Genomic DNA, 20,015 nt, shown 5'->3' with positions numbered 1-20,015 from the left:
AAAAAAAAACTAAGACAGATAATTGAGTTGGATGAATTCCTCATTAATGGTAATTATATTATCTTATTTGCAAAAAAAAAACTACTCCCTTGCGGGCGGCCTTCCGGCAGTTAACCGGAACATTCGTCATGGCGAACGAAAACATGCGTGTAGGCATGTTTTTAAGCTCTTTCTTCGTTTTTTATTAACTCCTCCGCCGTTTTCGCGGCAAAATTGTTAAAATAGATCTTGCGCTTCAAGTTCGTTTCCATCCAAGATGAGATAGGTCTAGTCGTTCATCACCACTGCCACGTCGCGATTCGCCGGGAAAATCGACTTGACCATCTTATTCAACCGCTGTCGCTGCGTCATTGCCTGCAGCTTCGAGACCAGTGAACGGGACTGCCGCTTTCTGACATGTATGTCCATGTTCTCCAGATACTTTCTCACTGTTTCACCGCATGCACCAGCTTCCCGGCCAAGTGCACGCAGTGGTTTAGCCACTTTTCCCTTGGTCTCCCTCTTCAGCATCCTTTGAAGCTTCTTGTCGCTCAGGGTCGTTGGCCGACCGGAACCGGGCTTTCTTTCGATGCTCTGATCATTGTCCAATAGTGTCAAGATGTTATAGCGGCGCATAGCCGGCGTCCACAAAGTGCCGCACGATGTCCGTTTTTGACGAGGTGGGGTACCGTTCTTTGAACACGCACACTTCTGAACGGAATAGCTCCACTTTTTTCGCCAGCACAGTTAGAGTTTGACTGATAGAGGTGTAAAATTTTTTTTGCTAACTCATGGGTTACTATGATTGATGATGCATGAGTAGTTTCGTTAGTGCGAATCAAGGTAAACCCACGAAAAATCAGCAATTTTTGTCCATTTTTTACCGCAAACGTTATTTTACGTTGTCTTTTAGATATCAGAAACCTCAACCTGGATTTCGAAACGAAGCCTATTACGATGTGATCACAGAAAGTTGCTATACGCCACACCTTGCAAATAACACACATTGGGTCATAGGAACAACCCTGCCAAACTTGCGAGAAAATGACATGCGGCAATACTAGAACTCTTAGTAGCGGGGGCCTAGCGTGGTTGGTAACGTCTCTGCCAACCACGCTCGTCGCTTGGGTTCGAATCCCACCGCCGACATAGGTGTCGATGGTTGTGAGGTGGCGTGATCCGCTCACAACCAACCCAACTGGTCTAGATTCAATCCTAGCCGACACCGGGAGATTTTCTGAGGCGAAAAATCTCTGGGATCACGCCTTCCATCGCATGAGGAAGTAAAGCCGTTGGCGCCGGTCCGTTAATAAACGGGTCGTGAGTTAGGGTCCTGGGTGGAGTCGCCTCCCCGGGCGTCGGTGATTGGCACAACAACAGTGGCGGAACTAGACCGACGGAAAATAAGCGAGAATAAAAAAAAAAAAAAATACTAGAACTCTTCTCTCTTACGCTTTCTCAAAAGAGCGATCGCACATCCGCCATCCGCTATAAGAATCGCATTCTATTCTGAATTCACCGCCGTTGAAGGTGGACGCCGATTACTGTCACGTAAAGGCCAGTGAAAATATAAAAGCTTATACAAGTGAGCAAGCACATAGGCCAGTGAAAATATAAAACCTTATACAAGTGAGCATCTGAAACTTGAAACGTGCCGTGGCGGATTCATCAACGTGAAATTCACACGAAGGTAAGAAACCTGAAATTTTTGTGCTGAAACCACCAAACGACTCGCCATCTTCGCAGAACAGCCACGTGGTATTGCAATCGGACATCTGCCGACGTGATCGCACACAGAAGTGCACCAAAAGTCGAGTGGGAAAAGGATTTCCACGAAACGACAGGATTAAACCATTCCGCATACTAAACACCCAAGGCACGCACAAAGCAGAAGCCGATTGACGATCGTGCCCCCATAGAAAGGCTCTCTACGGAGGTAATTGACTAACTCCATCAAACTTACACTTACATTATTATACTGTTACATACTTAAGGGCCTTTTTATTACGTCATCTGGATCTATTAAGCATTAAAGCTGATCATGCGGGTGGGCGAAAAGGCCATCATCGACAAGGTCAAACGAGAAACGATTGTGGCGCAGTCGAAAGCAGGGGAAAAAGAGGCATGAGAATTAAATCCCAAGTGATCGGAACAACGATCAACACAACGGTGAATGCCAGGCTCGCGATGAACATTAGCATCTTCAGGTATAGAATGCCCTCGAGTAGGCACTCTCGATCATAGCGCATTCTGAAAACTGCACTGACATCGTAATTAGGATCATCGCACCGGGGCCCTGCTAGCGAGTCATCAGCAACAAAACGAGGGCGAAGCTAAGGTACCATAGTGAATTAAAATAATTATAAGGTAGTTTCGAGAAGAATTGTTAAATACAAAATGTCAACTGTATGACTGTTATGTTATTCGTACAATTATGATTCCGTATCGCAATTCCTCAACAGCAAGCACATAGTTGAAGCAAGTGAAGACGCTAGATCAATTTTGATTTTTTCCCTCATGCCAGTATAGCACCCCTTTGAGCGAGAAGTACTAATGCAGCCCCATTGAGTTTGAGTTAAAGGCAATAAGCCTTGGTCAATTTGGAATCTTTTTGGTTCCGAAAATACTCATAGTCTGCGGTATTCGGCAATTTTTCCAGAAACCAGAGTGCATCATACCCATCTCTTTTTCCGGAAAAAATGGTTTAAATATGTATTTTAATTGTATGTAACTTCCATTTTGAGAGGAGGGAGGGGTTTCAATCCATCATAGAGACATTTCTTGTACTTTATGAGGATTCATGGTTCAATTTTGGTTTCAATTGCTCTACTAATTCTCGAGTCATAGGTACAGATATTTGTGAAGAGAAGGCCCTTCAAATAAGTGAGGTTTGTCAAACCATCATAGAATCATTTATCGTACCTCAAAACCCTTACCTGCCAAATTTGGTTTCATTTAGTGATTAGTTCTCGAGTTATGCAGGAATTATTGTTTCATTTGTGTGTAAGCCCGGCTTTTCAGAAAGGGCAGACCATCCTAAGAACCTTCCTCTGCCCCACAACTTACTTACTTTGTTGGGCTAGCGGGTCGTTTTTCGGCTTAGAGCAGAATGAATTAGAGATGTCCAGCTACTTCTGTATTTGGCAGCCGTTCTCTCGTCAAGCATTCTGACTACATGTCCAGCCTACTGAAGCCTACCCCGTAATAGCCTGTTGGTAATCTCACTATATCAGCATGTTTGTATACCTGGTACAACTCGTGACTCATGCGTCTGCGCCACACTCTTCAATTTCACGCCAAGTATCGATCGCAGTTGGTCTCGAGGTACGATGCTGGTCTAGCAAACCAGTCGTCGTAGGTTCGCTTCTCGGCTCGGGAAAGACTGTTATCGTCAGTAGGATCGTAGCGCTAGCCCCGCAATTGTCCTGTACACTAAACAGTTTACTGCGAAATCTCTGTATAATAAACAGAAGATCGAGTTCCGAATCTGAATTAGCACCAAGGCGTTGCTTTTTATCGATCGCAGGACTTTACGCTCAAAAACTTCGAATACACGTCCTTCTGCTTCCTTGAACGTCCATGCTTCACGTCCGTAAAGGGCCACCGATCAGTGTCCCATACAGCGACAGTTTTGTGCGAAGGCCTCCTTCACGGCTTTATGATCGATATCGATGATATGAATGTCGTCCGCATAGGGACGTTGCAATACCACCGATACTAATACAGAATCGATCCTTCTACTTCCGATACTCGGATATTTGGTATCGATGTTTTACCAGCGATACTTAATCAATATCGATACACACCTCTCAGTATCGAAAAGACTCAAAACAACACTGTAAGGGCATCCTTAACATTGCGGTACCATTTAAATTGTTATGGCGGCAGTGTACAGGGCGGCTATTTTGCTCACTCACCCGTTTTCACACCGGTCGTTGCTATCGTTTCAGTTTAAGCGTCATCCAGCATAAACCTTTAGCAGCGCTGTTATCGGGCTGCTAAATTTGAGAGCGCGATGCTTCCCGGAAGCTCGGCTACTATTTCTCTAGCGCGTTTAGCAGCGACCGGTACGGTGTGAAGTGATGATAGAGCGCTGCCAAACGGGGTATGGAAGCGCACCGTTAAGGATGCCCTAAAGAAGAACGAACGAAGCAGAAAACTTGTTGTTTTCTGTGCCATTTTGATGCTTCGTATGCATGCATGCCATCTCATCGGCAATGCAAATTTAACAGAAATTTTTGTAGATTAACCTACGGGAACGATTCTTTTCTACGGTCATGCAGATCCGAAGGTAAAATCTACAGAGCCAGCGGCTCTTTTCGAAAACGGGATCAATTATTTAGGAAAAGCGTAATCGACTTTTGACTAAGTTTCTGCAGAAGCTGGTGTTTCTAGATTCAGTAAATTCATTGACCATTTTACGAACTGACAGACAGGGATACCAAATGTGCAGATTTGTCTGCAAAACGCAGGTTTTTGGAGTCCGTGTGCAGATATTCATTGATTTGCAGATTTTGCAGTTTTTCCACGGTTTCTGCAGATTTTTGTCAGAGTCTTCTTATATTTGCGCAGATTTTCTTAAATTGTGTGCAGATTGTTACAGACTTTTGCCTGCGCGAGCAAAATTTTTTCGGATCACGGATAGAATTTTTTCAGATATCGAGCAAATTTTTCCGGTTTTTTGAGCAGTTGCAGACATTTTTCAAAAACATCTGGCATCTCTGCTGACAGGTGTCACGTATTCTGCTGTTGATGATGTTGCTTTCACGTGCGTTATGTCAGCTGTTCCGAGCTCTCTGTCAAAATTTCATTCATAGAATGAGTTCAGAAACGTCTAGTAAAACGGTCTATATAAATGATTTAATTGAATTAAACATTTTATCTTGAGGAATAAATAATAAAAAAAAGAATTATGACTTATATTTTGAATGAAGTGGTATCGCACAACGATACATTTAGGTATCGATACGTTAGCCTCGATACTATCGGAATATCAGTACTTGCTCTCGATACAGGTATCGATTCTAAGTATCGATGTTTAATGGTATCGCAACGTCCCTACGTTCGCAAAACTAAGGAGCATGAGAGATTTCGTGATGATCGTATCGTTTCTTCGTGTGCTCTTCGTACTGCACCTTCAAGGAAGATGTTAAAAGTAAGTTGGAGAGCATATCCCCGCTGCTTCAGTCCATCTGACGTTATGAACGCGACTGATGTCTCGCCATCAATCAACTCGCATGATTGCAATCTCTCCAGTATCATACGATACAGTAGTATTAATTTCGTCGAGAAACATTATCTGCCACAGCTCGTTTCTTTTCACTCAGTCGTATGATTATGATTATGCGTGATTATGCAGATCATACTCCCGGAACTTATCGAGGATCTATCGTAGGATGAACATTCGATCCGTCGTGGAACGCTTCTGTCGAAAACCAGCCAGATATTCGCCGACGAAAGATCTGAATAATAGGATGCGAGAGCACTTTGTATGCGAAGTATATTTGTTTATTCACTTAGATCCTCGGTATGATCGCATAGTATAATCGATCGCTTCCCGCATTTAGAAGTTGGGTCGGGTTACCATCCTTTCCAGTTGGCTTGCAATTTTTCAGCTCACTAATCGCTTTCTCAACCTCCTCCCGTGTTCGTTGTTCATAATCCTCATCCTGTTCCTGTTTTTCTCATCTTGCTCCTCACTGTTCAATAGCGCTTGAAAGTGCTCCTCTGCAACCATCGTCAGTTTATCAACATCACCGGCACAGTGAAATTCCCTTTTCCGAGACTGTTGACTATTCTAAAGGCGAGCATTCAATCCTCGTGCTCGAGCTTCTACCGACGGTGGATTTGCGGCAGCTCTTATTTGCCTAGATTTCTTCCGCTTCCGATGCGTAGCTGCAGTGAGAATGTGGCACCTGGTACGATTTTCTTGTCCGTCGCTCTCTGGCAAACCATCCGTTACGCTGTCTATCTACCACCTCTCTCGAAGTCTTTACCGTGAAAACTACTCCACAGCACATTTATGTCTTCGACTCGTTCTTTTAATTGTTCTGCAATTCGTTGATCCTGCGATGGCGTATTCCTTTACCAAGCCATCAGCCTTAACCGTTATATGTTGAAGCACTCTCTGTGCGAAATATCAGCCCGCTCGACAACCCTGCGCTGGTCTTACTAACGACGAGATAATAGCCAGAGTCTATGTTTGGTCTCCGAAAAGACCTAACATCAGTTACATCCGAAAAGTGCCGACCGTCAATTAGTACGTGATCAATCTGGGAGCAGGCTCCAGATCTTTGTCGATTGTTCGGTTTCGTAGCTCTTATTTCGTTGTTCGTGGTTAAGAGAGGTTTCGGTGTGCTACCTTACCAGGGTCGCGATACCTACATCCTGCTGATGGGGCTGTCAACTTAGGTGTAGCTGGCACGATACAGCATTTCAATGATTCAGCCGCCCGCCCTTGGGTCAGAGGCTGTTGTACGCCGCCTCTCATATGAGGACACAGCCGGGTACTACCCTTCTTCCCAGTCAGTATACGACCAAAGTTTCCACCGTGGGTTGGTTACCCGATCACCGCTAAGGTTACTCGTATCCCGGTCGGCATCTCGTGGAGGTTGGGATAGGAGCTGCTGCACAGAGGTGAATGACCTAATTAGGGTCTCAAGTTACACGTTTCCAGCCTTTTATGTTTTTCCAATAATGTTTTTTGAAAGAAAAAAACCATTTTCTACAACTTTGCCGAAGACACTCTAGATACTCGGCGCAGGATATAATCTCAAATGATTTATGTCAGCACAAAATCCGGGACATCAAGTTTCGAGGTTATTTCTTGTAACGGGTATCTAAAAATGATAAAAAATAGTTGTGTCACAACGGTTTGTTTGATCGGTATGGTGCCTTCGGCAAAGTTATTGATGATAATTTTGTCCCTCAAATATATATATATATATATATATATATATATATATATATATATATATATATATATATATATATATATATATATATATATATATATATATATATATATATATATATATATATATATATATATATATATATATATATATATATATATATATATATATATATATATATATATATATATATATATATATATATACCGGTCATTCCATTCGAAGTGACCACGAATAAGCACAAACTTAGACACGACCATTACAGACTTTGCTTAAAGTTGAGGGTATTATTCATCTAGTGTCACTTTGGAAAAATCCCAATTTTGGTGTCGCTATCCTCTATGAAACCCTTTTTTGTTGCTTGATAACACATTTTTGTCAAAAGCACAAAAGCAACTTTTTTATTACCTTATACACGTAAGACGTCCGGAGAATACTGATGGATGGTTTTTGAAGAAAATAAAGCAAGGAATCTAGAGAAAGTATTATTTTTGACAGGAAGTGTTGCCGGATAGACTATTATTGTATTTAAAATTATATTTATAAATAGGTATGCATTTTTGGGTAAATTTAGCCAATTTTATTCGAAATTTGATGATTTCATCGTATTTCTCGGGAAACTTTTACGTAAGAAACACCTATCACTCCGAGGTAATAAGAGCCAATCTCAAAAAATAACATTTTTATGAAAATAGTTGGAAATTTCTTAAGCAATTTTTCTCACAATTTACATTCGTAAGACGCCCGAAAAAAAAATTGGTGATTTTTGAAGCAAATATACCAAGGAATCCAGAAAAAATATTATTTTGGCCGCGAATGTTGCCAGATAGATTATTTTCGCATTTTAAAACAAAATTTGCATTTTTCGGCAAATGCAGCGAATTTAATTTCAAATTGGATAGTTTATTTGTATTCCTCGGAAAAATTTACCGAAAAAGCCAATCTCCAGAAATAATATTCTTACGAAAAACTAATTACAAAATTTAAAACTATTTTGAGAAAACAATTACCTATCAGTATTTTCCGGACGTCTTACGTGTATAAATTGTGGAAAATAGAAAAAAGTGGATTTGACAAAAAATGCGTTATTGCAACAAAGAGAGGAGTCCCACAGAGCGGGATGTATTCCAATCGACACCAAAATTAGGATTTTTCCAAAGTGACACTAGATTCCTCTAACTTTGAGCAAAATCTGTGATGGTCGTGTCCAAATGGCATGTACACTTTGTTTGGATGACCCATACAGTAATAAAATTTGAAGAGATTTTTTTTCACGGTGTATAATTATGTTGGAAAGACAAATTATTCACACCTTTGCCGGAGACGTCGCAACGATCAAACAAACCGTTCTAACTCTACAAATATTTGTAAACATCAATACACTGTTTTTGCTTTAGTCCTATTCAAAAGTGATTCGTGGTAAAAAACTTTACAAAATTTATTTATTTTCATTTTTTTTAATGGTATTTTTTGTATGTCGCTTTACCAGTTTCTGTATTTTTTATAATGCGTTGTCAAATTCTGAGTACGTTATAAGCACTTCTACTTTTTTCTTGTTCTCATTTTCAATCCAGTTTTGGTGAAATAAATCAAATAAATAACCTAAATAATTTCTAACAAATTCGCTTCATTTTCGCTGGGCTTGGCAATAACCAATTTTTCAGTTGCATCCTACTCTAGTGAAAACATTGTTGAAAGTGCACGTGTCCGGATCTACGTGGATATTGGAAGTCCTTAGAACGCTAAATTTGTTTGAAGCATACAAACAAATTTAGCATTGGTTCTTTTTATACCGTCGTATCAAATCGTTGAGTTTTTGTCGAATACCCAGTTTGAGGTGGGACGCGTAATAGCACCTTAAAAAAACGCTCGTCTCCAACAGCTGACGCATTGCGTTTACGATGTGTGACGCATAGGCTTGAGTGGCCACGAAGGTGTTGGAGGCGACTCTAAAGGTGTTGACCCAGTGGTGTTTTTGTTAATGGTGATTTAGTAGTGTTATGTTGTTTTAGGTTATCTGAACGGTAATAGTTTGAGGTATCAGCCTTACTGAAGGTTTGGAACTGAGAGGCCTGTTATTGGGAGGTCGATAGTTGGTAGTGGATCGGTAAATTTTACTTCCTGTTCTTTGTTCATTTTTGCTGATGCTATGGTCACTTTTGTTTTCTTTAATGCTGTTGTTTGTGGCTGTAGGGATGCTATCGTTATTATTGGTGTCTGCGTGTTATTGTTTTTTTTTTGTGATTTTTGTTGCATCAAAATCTTTCAGAAGTTTTACTCAGGGCCTACGGGTATGTTGTTAAGAGTCATATTCGGACTAGTATTGCATCTAGCGTCATTGATTCCTATCCGGAAGATTAATGGTAAGCCAATGGTATGGGCTGTGCAGCTTCATTTTTTGCTGGAAAATTTTCATCTATTTTTTCCTGCGGCGTTTTGTTTAGCAGAGAGACATTAATTGCCGAAAAGAACGCTGAAAAATTTGTGCACTATGATTTCAATTTTCTCATATTTGGAAAACAATTGCCGGCACGGTTGTGCGCTTCATGCGACGTGTAATACCGCACTGGACTAATGCTATTGGTCGTTGGAGAATACCACACAGAGAAAAAAGTCTAACAACAATGCTATATACTATTTTAACAAATGGGACATGTTTAATGAACTGTGCATTTGACAACTTGTTAATAGCAATGAAAATAAATGCTAGCGTTGTAAATAAAGTTTATTGATTACTTCATGCATAAAAAGAAGATACAAATAAGGAACAACATAAAATTTCAAAAATATTCTTTGTACAAACTTCTTATGAAAAATGTTCTGGCCTCATGGATGTTATTGGAAATTTTGGCCCTGATTGTTTCCCTGATAAATTGATTTTTCCCAAATTTTTTTGACTGTTCATTGTTAATTGATGAGCAGCGAATAAATGATAGACTTCGAAGCTTACGAATGGCACTTATACTGAGCAGGAAAAAAAAATAACTGCTGATACATATCATGTATCCATGCAAAACATATTTTGCTACAGGACAGGTCCTACGTTTGTAAACCGCTGAAATGAATAATAAAATTCGCGACTTTCATCACATGATTATATCTAGCAAGCTGGTTCAGGCTGAAAACTATACAAGTGTCTGCAAGGAATAGCAACTCAACTTCATTCTCCCACCGTATGCTGCTCCTATTCTATCCAATGACATAAAATCTATATCAGTAAAAAATCCACCAGCACGCGAACACCCAAGCAGAGGCGTTTCAAATTTCCCGCCGTTTCAACGTTTTCCTCGATACAACACTGTAGCGAACCGAGCTCATTATAGGCTGCTTCAGATTAGGTAGGTGCCTTTGCCGGTACGCAACCTGCAGAAATAGATCAGAGCACCCGTTCTCCCATGCATCCCATGCAACTATATTTCAATAGTTTACGGTTCCAAAGCGCACAATTGTATACATCGGGTGCAATTATTTTCCGTAACGCTGAATATTTTCTTCTGCAAAAGAAGGCTCGCGAATTAGATCAGCTAGCCGGCAGCCACAAACCATTCAGCCGGGTCGCACATTAATACGTGATCTGGGAAAAAGCATTGAGATGATTACTATAGGTTATGGAAATCGGTTATGTAATTTTGTAATTCTTGTGTGCGCCGTCAATGTTTTACTTTCTGACGTTTAGCGAGAAGGCATTATTAGGAGAGTTGCAGATATACGAGTGTGTCGAAAGCAATGGCTTTACCAGAGATGCCGGTTACGGAGATCCAGCGGGTGGCCGGTACAGAGTGATTATGACAAAGACCGATACCGACAGATCAAACTCACAGTACGGGGCGGGTGATCTCCGCACTGAAACGTATGCATCAGTTTGGAAAGGACCCTTGGTTTCAATTTATAGACCTACAGGGCATAGTGCATGGCAGTACCATACCAAACGGGCGAATGTAAGCCTGTTGTAAGCTGTTGTCATGTTTAATGACTACTTGGGACAAGTAACGAGTTGGTAACGAAAGATTTTATGACAATATAAGCAAACACGGGCAGCTACGTGAATGCAATAAATGTAAGGCAGTGGGAAATTAGAGTTTTACAGCAACAGCACATACCGCAGATCTGTAAATTCTTCAGGCAACCTCAAGAGTGAAAAAAAAAATTTAATGTGAAACATTTTTTCCAATGCAGCAATTTATCTTTCAATTTCGATAAACTTTCAACGTTGATTTGTCACCTATGTTTTTGTTCGTTTCTGATTGAGAGATTAACCGCAGGGAATCATTCAACTAAGATGTTAAGCTATATTTTTTTATAACGTCAATGATATTAAAAGTGTTATAATATAGTAGAAGTACGTAATAGTAAGTAAGTAATATTGTATAACTGAATTATGTCAGCTTCCAATTATTGTTCTTTCACAACGTTTTTTTTTCCGCACGGCTATGTCTCTCAATGATGTCTACTTCGTATTATACAAGCATTGCAAACCATGGAGGTTTGTGATAATAATAATAATAATGTTGTGTTTTGTAAATAAGTTTTGATTTTGAATGATGTAACCAAACGCCTTCGATACCACGCTTACTAATATTATTAGAAATCGCAGAGAATTTTTTTTTAAATTGATATTTTGTAGGTAAGCTCACTTCCATTTCTAATGCATAACTTTTCACACTGCGGCAACTTTAAATTGTTCCTGGATTTCTCTTATATTATATAAGAAGCACTACTTCGTGCGAATAATACATAATAGTTTAATAACAAATAAAAAAAGTGGAATCCCGCGACGACATGTCAACCAATCGCAAAACAATAGTCGACAGAAAAATTTGCGGGCACCCGAGATAAGAATTATATACAAAAACTACACCAACACAAATTAGGCGTCGTACACAAGTTACGTAACGCTAAAAAGCTAGATTTCAGACCCCCTCCCCCATAACGATCTTGTGGGATATGAGTTGGGTTAAAATAAATTATCTTCAAAATTAGTGTCACTTCATGTGGCGTGTAGAATGTGTGAGCACTAACTTGCTATTTACATAGTTCAAGTTCGTGTAATGCTATCGCAAAGTCGACAAAGAGAGCGGCCGTACTTTTCAACACGAGCGTTTAACGAGGTGCCCCTAAAGAACGTCCTCATCGGGAAAACAAGAGCTCTTACAAAAGTAAAGGAAAGAGAGATAGAGTGGTGTGTGTGTGTGTGCGAGAGAGATAGAGAGAGAGCAGCGTTAAAAAAAGGACAGTGTGTGGAGGGTGTACATCTTCTGGTGGGAGCAAGAGAAAAGCAAGAGGAAACGGAATGAGCTAACGGAGGATATACACACCAGGTAGAATGATCTTCTCCTCATTCTGTGTTCGAAATTTGAAGCGATTAGTCGGACTGCACGAATTTGGAAAGCGCAACAAGATGGCTTCTAAGCGTCACGACAATGGCGCGGTAGACGCTCCCATCAAGTAAGTATAATTAATCAATTACTGAGCTGAAAAGTGAACATTTGAAAACGATTGCGAGGATGACGCAATTGAATAAAAAAATGAGCTATTCGTGAGAAAATTGGCAAAAAAGGAGGTAAGCCATGACGATAAATTCATCATTACGAGCTATTATTGAGAAAATTGGCAAAAATAGTGGTAAGCCATGATGATGAAAAAAAAAACCTAAAATGGATGGTATTGAAGGTTCGTAGGCAAAAAATTGAGGTAAGCCTATAGAGAAAAAAATTGATAAGCCATTATTCAAGCGTCATAAACATCGCGTAATTATCGCAAGCCTGTTCACAAAGCAAAATCAGTATTTATAAATTATGTGTACGTGGTATTAATTAATATGAATTCCAGAAAAAAAGAGCGCTAAGCTGAGTGTAGCTTTACTAGAACTATCGGAAGCTAACACCAGTAATGTAAAATTAACGGAAGGGCTTAACAAGGCACGAGAAACTATTCGTTCCCTGCAGACTAGTTTGTCGTCGGCAAGAAGTGAATGCGGCGAAATCAACAGCGTCGAGTTTGAAAACGAATTGGGACCTTGCAGTACAAAACACCTAGCTGACCAGCGTAATGATTCCGCAGTAGAATTGTCGCGGTTTGTCTCCTCGATGAACCAAATATCCATATCTTCTATTACTGTGCCAGAATGTAAGCCGTGTGTGGAAGGAGAAGACATATCCAGAATCGACTTTGATGCATGGCATGACCTGTTGACCAATTCAATGGCATTGGCGGGCATTAATGACGAAGCAACAAAATACATAATTTTCAAGGTCAAAGCAGGTCAAAAGCTACTAGAAGTATACAGAGGAACCACATCGTCTGTCGATGTACCTGATGAAGCAACTCAGCCTTTCTCTAACGCCATGACTCGTCTTAAAATGTATTTTGCTTCAAACTCGGACGTCATGCTTCAGCGTAGGAAGCTTGCGCTCATGTCACAGGGACTCAACGAGTCAGATTTGGCCTTTATTAGAAGAGTCGGATCTGCGGCAAAACTGTGTGAATACACGGAGGACAAGCAATTCGACGAGATTTTTTGTACTGTAGCCGAGCAAGCCAAGTATAAAGAGGTTCGAGTCGCAGCTCTCAAAATGATGAGCCGTAAAGGAACCCTATCACAACTTATCGATAAAGTTCGAGAGATCGAAACAATACGTCTGAACGAGGAATTCGTCGCTAAAAAGCAAGCTGTTGCTGGTTCGTCTGTAGCAACAGTAAATGTAGTTCGTAGTGTTGGTGCATCATCACGGTACAATTATAACCGTGGAGCGCCAACCTACGGTAGAACTGGGAGCCAAAGATCAAATTTTCGGAGTGGAAGAGGACAGCGGCCAATTAGAGGTGTAATGGCATGACGAGGTTCGAGCTCACAGATCCCCGAGCGCTGCAGTCGATGTAATAGTATTTACCATTCAATGGAAAGGTGTTTCGCGATTCACATGACGTGTCATAACTGTGGTAAAATGGGTCATTTGCAAAGAGCATGCAATGCTCCAGTGTCACCAAGAAATATGGGAAACTCCGATGATCGGAAAACAGATTCGGAATCGTTTGAAGTTGCAACTGTGGGCACGAAACCGGAAGCTACAATCGAAAACACTAGTGATACGAGACCAGTAAGTCATGTTTCATCTCAGTCGTAATGAAGTTCACCAATGGGCGATGAGTGGAACTAGCTGATCTTTCTAGAATAAAATGTTCTTGCTGTTTTTTATTATAGTCTCCTCTTTGAATAATAAAAGCCTATTAGATAATAAAATGAATTTGTTAAGCAAACTAATGCAGCTCAGTAGATTGTCCACTCATCCGAACCATCCCGTACAGGTGATTCATTGTTGGCATTCAATTAATTATTGATTGATTTTGATAGGTCGTCGAATCAGCAATTGCTTCATCAGAGGCAGGGTCAGTGTTGTCAGAAACAACTGTCGTGCTACCTGAAATAAAAGATAACGGAATTATTAAGGCTACTGTCGCGGGAATGCCATGCGATCTTCTAATCGATTCAGGTGCACAGGTCAATACACCGACCGAATCCATGTTTGAAATATTACTGTCGAATGACCGGTACAGCAAAGAGATATACCATGTTCGACAAGGTACCGATCGTCCACTTATGGCATACGCAACATCAGTGCGTATACAAGTCCTATGCACATTTGAAGCATTCTTATACATTTCGAGTGACCGCCCCGTGTTACTCGTAAAAATTCTACGTTGTCAACGAGATGAGATCTTTACTTAGCAAAGCTACAGCGACCAGATACAGTGTTCTACTTATTGGTTTGGACGTACCGTTGAACTGGCCCTCCTCAACTGGGCATGCGGACAGAAGGTGGCACAATATTGCCTTCATTAGCTCAGGTGAATACTTTCCAAAATTCAACATACCTCCTATAAAGATACACTACGATCTATCGAAACCGCCACGTCGTAATATATTTATGAATATACCTGTTGCGTTGAAACATTCAGTCGGCCAAAAGCTTGAGGAGCAGATATCGGCTGGTAGTATTGAGCGTGTCACAGAAACCATGGACACGTCCTTTTGTTCGTCTATGCTCGTAGTGCCGAAAGGGCAGAGTGATTTTCGTTTGGTCATCGACCTCAGAGGGCCAAATCGATATATTCTGCGCAGCCCGTATACAATGCCCAGTTTGGAGAAGATACTTGCGAAACTGGAGGGTGCAAAATGGTTCTCTACATAGACTTGTCAAGCGCATTTTTTCATATCGAGCTCCATGAAGACTCACGACACCTAACAAATTTTATGACTGACTTTGGTATGTTTCGTTACGCAAGATTGCCTTTCGGACTGTGCAACTCCCCGGATATTTTCCAGGAGGTCATGGAACGTAAGATACTGGAAGGATGCGAAGGGGTATGCAACTACCTCGATGATATCCTCGTTTTCGGAAAAACGAGAGAGGAACGTTCTAACTAGACTCACCGACCACAACGTGAGAATCAACGAAACAAAATGTAACTACGGTAGCCAAGAGGTGCAGTTCCTTGGTTTTGAGCTAACTGCCAATGGTTGGAGGATCGAGGCGGAGAAATTGATTGCCATTAAAAATTTCAGACGGCCCACCTCTTGCGCCGAAGTTAAAAGCTTTCTCGGCTTGATTACTTTCGTCGATAAATTTTTAATCAATCGTGCGACTAAAACCGAGCGTCTGAGGCAGCTAGCAAACGCAGCTAAATTCTATTGGACTGATACCGAGGAGGACGAGTTCGTATCTTTGCAGACCAACACAAAAGAAGCGATAAAGATGCTAGGCTACTTTAGTAACACAGACAGAACTGAACTCTTTGTGGATGCCTCAGCCATCGGATTAGGGGCAGTGTTGGCCCAATATAACACTAACGGCATCCCAAGGATTATTGCTTGTGCTTCGAAGGCACTCACGAGCTCTGAACGTAACTACCCCCAGTCTCACAGAGAAGCGTTGGCAGTTGTGTGGGGCATTGAACGCTTCACCTTTGTTCGGGACAACACCGTTGGACAACCCGTAGGGTTTACCACAGGGATGATAGCGTCACGGGTTGGTAGCGAAGCGTCACGGGATCAGGGAAACGGTAGCAAAGCGTCACGGGATCAGACAGAAGTTCTTGGATTTCGGATCGGTGGTAGTTGCGAAAATTAAGTGGAACTTAGTCAGGTATTAAAATTAAAACAAATTAAAATATAATACTGAAATAACGTTACATAAAAACAGCACGACAGGACAAACCGAGTTAAAAACCTTGCGGGGGAGAATTTTTAGGATTGACGAGTGAAAGTAAGTCGATAGCTAAAACGTTAACCTAAAGTTAAATAAAACATTGAAATCTTAAAATTTAAAATATAGAAAATCTGAAGTCGATTTGAGAAAGAGAGTCGGCTAGGGAAAAATAAGGCGAATAAATCCGCAGGAGGAAGGAAGAAACTAAATGTGAGTTTGTAAAAAATTTTTTTTTGGTTAAGTTACTAAAATTTACTAAAATTATTAATAAAATTGTAGCTTTGATCTACTTAGAACTAAAAGTGGATTTACGGCTGGTTTCTTGTTCCGAACAACCTTTTATCTTACCGGTAGATCCTTTATCGTACGCACCGATGCTTCAGCTTACGAGTTTATCTACCATTCTTGTCACCGAATCGGAAAACGAGCTGTTTCAAGAGCCGAAGGATATGCATTAAGACTGCAACCTTATGACTTCAGAATGGAAAGGGTAAGAGGAGAAGATAATGTGGCAGACGCACTATCAAGACTTGTTCGAGACACTCAGAATGCTGAACCCTTCGATGATGAAAATGATAGTCATATGCTTTGCACTTTAGACGCAGGTTACATGGAAATAACACTGAGTGAGATAGAGTCTGTTGCAGAACAGGACGAGGAGTTGATCGGATTATGACACGCTTTGGACTGGGACGTTTGGCCTACTGAAATGCAGAAGTATGAAGCACAAAAGAAGAACATACATAAGCTAGGGGCACTGTTGTGCAAGGGCGACAAAATAATTCTACCCAAGAGATTGAGATCCCGAGCATTAGAATCAGCGCACAGTGGGCACATTAGCGAAGTGGCAATGAAGCGCATTATGCGGGACTTTTTCTGGTGGCCCCGAATGAGCGCTGAAACGGAAAAATTCGTTAAAAGTTGTGAGACCTGTGTGCTGTTATCTAGGAAAAATCCTCCGATACCTCTAGCATCTCGAGAACTCCCTGAGGGACCATGGGAAATAATCCAGATTGATTTTTTAATGGTCCCGGGGTTCGGTTCTGGAGAATTTTTAATGATAGTTGATACATATTCTCGGTTCCTTACGGTCGTTGAAATGCATCGCACTAATGCCGATGCTACAAATGCAGCTCTACTACAAGTTTTCAAAAGCTGGGGCTTACCGCGTATACTCCAGAGCGACAATGGACCTCCATTTCAGAGTTCACCCTTTTGTGATTTTTGGGAAGAAAAAGGTGTGAGAGTACGCAAATCAATTCCGATGAGCCCACAGTCGAATGGACTAGTTGAGCGGCATAATCACCTAATAATAAAGACATTGTCCGCTGCAAAAATCGAAGGAAGAAACTGGCGAAAGCCCTCGATACGTTCGTACACAATCACAATACGTCAATACCGCATTCCCGATTAAATGTAACCCCATTCGAATTACTTGTTGGGTGGAAGTAACGAGGCACTTTTACAAGCCTCTGGAATGAAGTGAGCAATCGTGAACTAGACCGAGAAAACGTTCGAGAACGAGATACCGAAGAAAAACTTATCAGTGCATAACATGCAGATTTGGTGCGAGGAGCAACCTGTTCGGATATTCGAGTCGGCGATATGGTTTATCTCAAGCAGCAAAAGAAATCAAAAACAGATTATACGTTCTCTTCCGAACGATATAGAGTTGTGGCACAGGAAGGTTCGAATATCCAGCGACAATGGAGTTCAGTATGCACGAAGTGTCAACGATTTAAAAAATATTCCGTGTTACCCAGCTCATCGTGTTTCGGCGACACAGGACCTACAAAATGACACTGCTTCAGACGATTTAATATCGGACGAACCAAACAAAGTAAACCTGCGTAGAAGAATTGATATAAAGAAACCGGCAAGATACGATGGTAATTTTGTTTACGGAATCTTCCAGTAAATTAATATTTAATCAACGGATCGAAATTAAACAAAGAATGATAAATAAAACATTTGAACTGATAGTCCAGTATTTCGTATCATGATCATTAGAGTAGAGAAAAGTAATATTGTGGGATATGAGTCGGGTTAAAATAAATTATCTTCAAAATTAGTGTCTCTTCATGTGGCGTGTAGAATGTGTGAGCACTAACTTGCTATTTACATAGTTCGAGTTCGTGTAATGCTATCGCAAAGTCGACAAAGAGAGCGGCCGTACTATTCAACACGAGCGTTTAACGAGGTGCTCCTAAAGAACGTCCTCATCGGGAAAACAAGAGCTCTTACAAAAGTAAAGGAAAGAGGGATAGAGTGGTGTGTGTGTGTGTGAGAGAGAGAGATAGAGAGAGAGCAGCGTTAAAGAAAGGACAGAGTGTGGAGGGTGTACATCTTCTGGTGGGAGCAAGAGAAAAGCAAGAGGAAACGGAATGAGCTAACAGAGGATATACACAACAGGTAGAATGATTTTCTCTTCATTTCTGTGTTCGAAATTTGAAGCGATTAGTCGGACTGCACGAATTTGGAAAGCGCAACAAGATGGCTTCTAAGCGTCACGACAGATTTTATTCCCAAACCTATTGAAAGAAATACATCGACATAAGACAGACTGCCGTAATTCTATGTTTACTTTGTGGTCGTGTCTTATAAACAACCTCTTCAACTATTTCTTCTATTTTTCTCATAATAATTTGAAGTTTTTCCACAATTATTGGCAAAAAATTAGGGATGGAAAATATGAGATCAATTTGCTTTTGGAGGTTTTTGTTTTGTTTTTGGAGGTTTAGTTTCTACTTTTCTAAGAATACATTTATTCCAATAAAGTTAATTGATTTCAAGGTTATTTACAATCAAGAAGTTTAGATACTTTGAGTTGTATTTTCCCCGGAAGTTATTACAAAATTTCTGATCAAAAGTTCAGGCAGAAATTTAAAACATGATTTTTCTTAAAGATTATGGTTCGAGCATTTTCTCACTCTCATCTTTTTGTGAATGGTCATGTTTCAATGATGTATTGATCTCGTTGGTGACTAACTTTCAAAAGGCAACCGTTTTCGAGATAAGTCTAAGTCTATGGAGAAATTTATTTACACACCTTTCGAAAAGTCACTCGTCGGTAAACTGAATGCTTGACACTTATTTAAAATGTGTGTCGAATGTATTAATTCTGTCCGCTGACTTAGATGTATTGGTTCTTATCGGGATTTTGACAGTTGCTAACAACTTTTATAACTGAACTGGTTAGTATTTTTATGTAAGTCTTAATCCATGAATGGAACTATCATAATTCATCCATCTTGTGATGCAGCGATAAGTTACTTAAGAAGATATTTAAAAATGACAAAATCTGGTTAAAACTCATTAAGTTTCAGTGTGATAAAAATCGAATAGAGAGGTATTTAGTTTCGACCGCCATCCTCACTCACTGTTGAGAAGAAGAAAAACCGAGATAATTCAAAAAATCTGTGCGCATCACAATGAAATTATCCGCCATTTGAACTTGCGTTACGAACAACAAACAAAGGTTGCTAAAGCACCCACACCCCTTTAAACGGCGACTGTTCGGATAGACTTGCTCGAAAAAAGTTCGTCTGCCTCTTAAGTGACGAACGCGCGGTTTCTCAAACCACACAGTTCCATTGTTAAATATTTGCAGTGATGGGTGTTTTGCTGTCATTGTCGTTTCTGTGTGACCCTGTTTTCGCTATGCAGTTGAAAAATCATTCATTACAGATATTATGCTGCTCGTTGATGTGAATCAGTGCACCGATTGACCGCAAGAAGACAAACCACCGAAACCAGCTTCGTTTTGCCGCACTGATTTGGACTTACAGTTTACGTGATAGTCGCTGTTGGGAAAATAATCAGCTGTTTTTTTTATATATTTTGATTTCGTTTTCCAAGGTGAAAAAAAAACTTTTGCTTTTCTTTCGTTGCACATCACAGAGGTCAGGCCAGTTTG

General features: G+C 40.5%; 1 long non-coding RNA gene across 1 annotated transcript; it reads left to right on the top strand.

The window, feature by feature from the left end:
- Positions 1-1,493: 1,493 nt before the first annotated feature.
- On the top strand, positions 1,494-2,363 carry LOC129721067 (uncharacterized). Its single transcript, XR_008727339.1, has 3 exons — positions 1,494-1,669; positions 1,726-1,915; positions 2,007-2,363. It is a non-coding gene; the product is annotated as an uncharacterized LOC129721067 (long non-coding RNA).
- Positions 2,364-20,015: the final 17,652 nt, after the last annotated feature.

Source organism: Wyeomyia smithii, chromosome 2 (assembly GCF_029784165.1).
Source record: "Wyeomyia smithii strain HCP4-BCI-WySm-NY-G18 chromosome 2, ASM2978416v1, whole genome shotgun sequence".
Taxonomy (NCBI): Eukaryota; Metazoa; Arthropoda; class Insecta; order Diptera; family Culicidae; genus Wyeomyia; species Wyeomyia smithii.
The sequence above is the reverse complement of the archived record's forward strand: the minus strand, read 5'-3'. Positions and strand labels throughout refer to the sequence as shown.